Source organism: Rhagoletis pomonella, unplaced genomic scaffold, assembly GCF_013731165.1.
Source record: "Rhagoletis pomonella isolate Grant_MI unplaced genomic scaffold, Rhpom_1.0 Rhpom_scaffold_00008, whole genome shotgun sequence".
NCBI classification, from domain to species: domain Eukaryota; kingdom Metazoa; phylum Arthropoda; class Insecta; order Diptera; family Tephritidae; genus Rhagoletis; species Rhagoletis pomonella.
Genome location: NW_023458562.1, coordinates 27,563,791 through 27,568,577, shown reverse-complemented (window position 1 = coordinate 27,568,577; position 4,787 = coordinate 27,563,791).

Sequence of the window (4,787 nt, the reverse complement as noted above, 5' to 3'; positions counted from 1 at the left end):
ACTTTTTTGAAAATTTTTGAATAAGAAATTTTCGCTAAAATTGGTGAAAATTTTTTTAATAAACATTTTAGTGCTATAAAGTGTAAATTATAAGTAGCTATAGTAGAATTTTGGCAATTTTTTTTTCTAACGGTTTGTTTGACGATTTTTTATATGGAAGAAAATGAGCAATATCTGCAACAAAAATATGCCGAAAATCAAAGGTAAGTCCTAGCCCCTACAACTTGCCCTTTGATTTACAAAAATTGAACGAATTAACTTCAAAACTGCATATTCAAAAGCTTTTGTAAGAAATCTAACAAAAATAGCACGAAATTTTTACAAAAGTTTTTGAATTTTGTTTAAGTTTGTTAAAGTTTGAAAATCGGAATATGCTGTATTTTCTTAAGAAAAAATTAATAAAATTTAATAGCAAAAAAAGATTGTTAAACTTGTCAATATACGTGGTGCGCTTATGATTATGACAAGGGGTGTATATAAGTTTATCTTTATATCAAAAAGAATTTTTTTGCTATGCGGGTAATTGCACCGCGGCGAAGGCGCATAACCAGAAATAATTACATTAACATTATTATCCTTAATCTACTGTTTTCATAAAGGCTAAAGTAGCACTCGAGAGAAAGCAAGTAGAGAAAAATGAAGCCTCGAAATGTAAATTGAATGGAAGCAAGTTAAAATAAACAAGATAAAAAGAACGCTTAAATCCGAAATGATAATAAAAGCAAAATGTGTGCTATGAAAGCACTGAACTAGTAAAGAAAGGGTGGTTGTACTGTTTGAGGTAAGGGGAGAAATCCTTATGTTGAAAAGAAGGGATAAGTACTTCAATGTAAAGTAAAAGACTTGCCCGCAAGCAAAAGAAAGCACACAATATACTGCAATAACAAGAGGTATATCAAATTAAAAGTTAAGCATGGCTGCAATTACAGATCTATCAGTGCAAACTCTAAGTCTGAGCTTAGGCTCACTTTTTATACATGAGGCCCATTATATTAGGCTTAATGAGGTGAGAAAATTATTTCATACTCTGCTTGAGAAGTGCTACGAGTGAAATGTCTACAACTCTTTTAATATGGCATAGTTTTAGGCACTCCGTTTGCTATTTTTTGCCCAACATGCCGAACTGATTCTCACAAATTTTTTCGCCTTTCTGGAGCGATTGTTAGTCAAAGTTAAACAACTCACATTTGTTCTGAAATAATATACCGGCAATGCAAAATTACTTAGCAGAGCTACCATCACTAGTGAACTGCTCCATATTCATACATACATATATACAACAAAAACAAAATATGCAATAAATAACCATACCACCTGTCTATGAGCACTGCTGTGGCCAACCAACGAAACAGGTAACCAAGTTTTTATTTATTTCCACTATTTACATTAGCAATCCTTTCAAAATCAACAGCAAAACAACATTTCAAAACAAATTTCAGAAAGGAAATGTACTAAAGTGCGTTTTTGGTAGAATATTTATATTTACTATTTATTTGCATTTATTTATTTTTTGATAACATTACAACAAACATCGAGTAGCAGCTGTTGCAACAAATTTTTAGGAAAAATGACAGAAAAAAAATTATGAAATTTGCAAAAATAAATAAAAAGTGCATAGCTCATGGCTGCAATGGCCACGTTACGCTTTTGAGCGGTTGCACCACAAAGATATGCACATGGCTGGGTGCATTTATATACATGCATATATATGTAAATGTATATATGTTAGGGTGGTCCAAAAATATACAGGAAAATCTAGTTTTTTGGAATTTTTCAGCTGCCACGTCGCAGAATTATAGAAAATGGAGAAAGGGACTCACTCTAGTTGAAAAAAATTGCTCGTCATGATGCCAAAATTTAATGAACTATAAAACTTATTACCAACATTTTTTCATTTTTTTTATTAAAAAAAAAACTTTTTTATTTTCCATAATATTTAATAATAATAATAGTTGAGAAAAAAATAGGACTTCCCCAAAACGCAAAAAAATTGCAAGAGAAAAAGTTTAAATTCAAAAAAAAGTGGCTAAGGATTCGCGTTATTTTTTCCGCAAATTTTAAGCACAATGTCGTGCTCTTTATGATGACAAAATTTACTTAGCTATAAAACTGCTTACCGTCAATTTTTCTGAAAATACAAAAACATTGAAATTTTTCAGAAAAATTGTTTTAATTTTTTTTTATAATATTTAAATTTGGCTTGTGAAACTTTGTTTCATTTTCATTTGGGCGAACCCTACAATTGTTGTCAACTAGTTTTTATATTGTAACATTTATTAACAGGAATCGAAGAATCGATTTTCTTCAAAATTGGTACTTTATCTGCACCTTGCACAAAAAAATGTTATATGTATAAACAAAAAAAAAACAACAAATCAAAATTCAGGAAATGTTAACTAATTTAAAAAAAAAAAATACAGGTCCCCTAATTTTCGATAATCCTTAGTTCTGGGCTGGAAAAAATTGTGAACCACCCTAATTTATATGTGTTTATGTAATTGCATTAGTTGCATAAATTGCACGGCACCCAGAATGTGTGCTACTGTGCCATTTTCTATTTTCTATTTATTTGCGCAGACTTTCATATTTCGGTCGGCCTTCACATTTGCGGGCAGGCAGTCGGTCGAGTTTCCCAAAAATATGCTTCACATTCATATATTTCTATTTTTATGCAGCAGTGAAAGTTCTCTTTTTTTAACAATATTGCTTTAAAGTTATTTCTCTATTTTTTTTTTGCTTCTTTTTACAGTTCGCTCTACCCTTCTGTTGCTCAACGAGAGCAAAATTTCAAGCGTAATCATTTTCAAAGCACACTTTTAGGTGTGAATTTTTATTGTTTATTTCATTTTTTTTCGTACAACAAAATAAATATTATGCAGCTGCGTTGAGTTCGGGCAAGAGTGGCTTGTGTGTGCACAAAAAAGTTAAATGAATTGAAATTTTCGAAACTAACTTAAATTTGAAAACGTTAATAAATTTATAATGAAAATTTTTCGAATTGTAACAAATAATGCATACAAGTGTTGTGAAACTTTTTAATGAAAAAATAAAAGGTAATTAAATGGTGAAAAATGGCCGCACGAAAATTCATAATATCTGGAAATACACATAAATAATTGTAGTTGTTTGCCAACAATGTGCTAAATAAATTTGCGCAAACTTCTGTTTATGGATGCACAACTTTGTTTTTAAAAATAATTTTGTAATTAGTTGCTTGAAATTAACGTTCAAAAGAAGCCCTTCAAAGCGTGTGTACATTGGTTAACCTACTCAGAAAATACATATTTAATAGAATATTTAAATATGCAATCCACGGGTGCGTACTATGAAGCTTTTGAAATTAGTAGATAGTTTACGTTTTAAAGTAATTACATTTTAAAAATGAAAACAAGTTTTTTTTTTGTAATTGCCAAGCTTCAAAAAGTACACTGCCGGCTTATTGAAACGTTTGTCCTGTTATGGAAAATAGTGTTTCAATGAGCGCCAGTGTTAACGATTTTTTGTTCGATCTCCGTGCGGAAATTTCAGTGTCACCCGGTCGTTTCTCATTAATCACAAGAGCAGTGGTACGCTGATTCTTAGCGCGCTGAATTTTCTTACCCTCCGCTCAAGGGTAGATAGGGAGTACCTGGTTAGTTGGATGGGCTCATAAATATCCCCGCCTTTTCCCAGATTTTAAAAACTTCTGGGACCCAAGCTTTTGCTTTTGCCACTAGGTCCGCATCGGACCAGAGCTCATTCACCATTGCAATAAGTAGTTTCCTTTTAGACCTTTTCCGACCTCTCGTCGGCACAATGAAAAAGAAGATATAAGCGAAGGGCGTATCGGACGTTTGGAAGGATTCTGCATTTTTATTCAGGATGTCCTTCTACACCCACCTTAGGCTCAGTAGGACGGATCTCCAATTGTCAGTCTTCAGTCCCCCCAGGGTGTTATGCGTAAGTGGAAAAAAGGGCTTGACAACCCCGGGGTTCCCACTCAAATGCTACCAGTCCTGAGTCAGTGGAGGCTCAACTGGTAGAGTCTTCGGCTTTCGGGGTTTGACCAGAGACTTAATTCTGGTACTACGGGAAACATAATACCCCCGATGTGTGTTCGCCAGCTAGATGGGCAAAACAAGCGGAGCGAGCACGGCGGGCACGACAAGCACGATGAGCACTGGGAAGACTTGCAAAGCAATGAGAAAGAAGTCAAATGGAAGGAAAAAAATATGGTGATAATAGTGTAAAATGGTGAGAAACGGCGAAAAATTGTGAAAAACGGTGAAAATGTCTCCAGAAGGGCATGTGAACAAGTTAACCAAGTTGGGGAAGTGCAAATTAGGCAAGTTGCGCGAGTCGGGCGAGTCTGGCTGGTCGAGCTAGTCTGGTGGGTGCGCATTACTCCGGTCTGTGCGGCCTTTCGGGGAGTATCGTGGTGGCTGTAGTTTAACACCCAAATGCGGGTAGAACCAGCAATGGTTTAATAAGGAGTTGCATTGCAACCGGGTGTCGTGATCCAAAGAACAGCAGAGGCTTTAGGTACGTTTCGGCCCCACACTGTCAATTGTTGCTGAAGTGCTTTCATTTCCGGGCGCTGAACAAGGCATATGAATTGATCTGTCTTGCTTAAGAGGACCGTGAGGTTGGCTTGTTTTAACGACAGGTACTCACGATAAGCCTCACACACATCGGTCCATTTTCGGTGTCCCCTCTTTATTATTTCGAGTACCATATCGTCTCTAGCCACGATTGAGAGAATACAAAGGTTGCGCCGATCTCGGACCGCTATTCCTCTCTTAACGAAT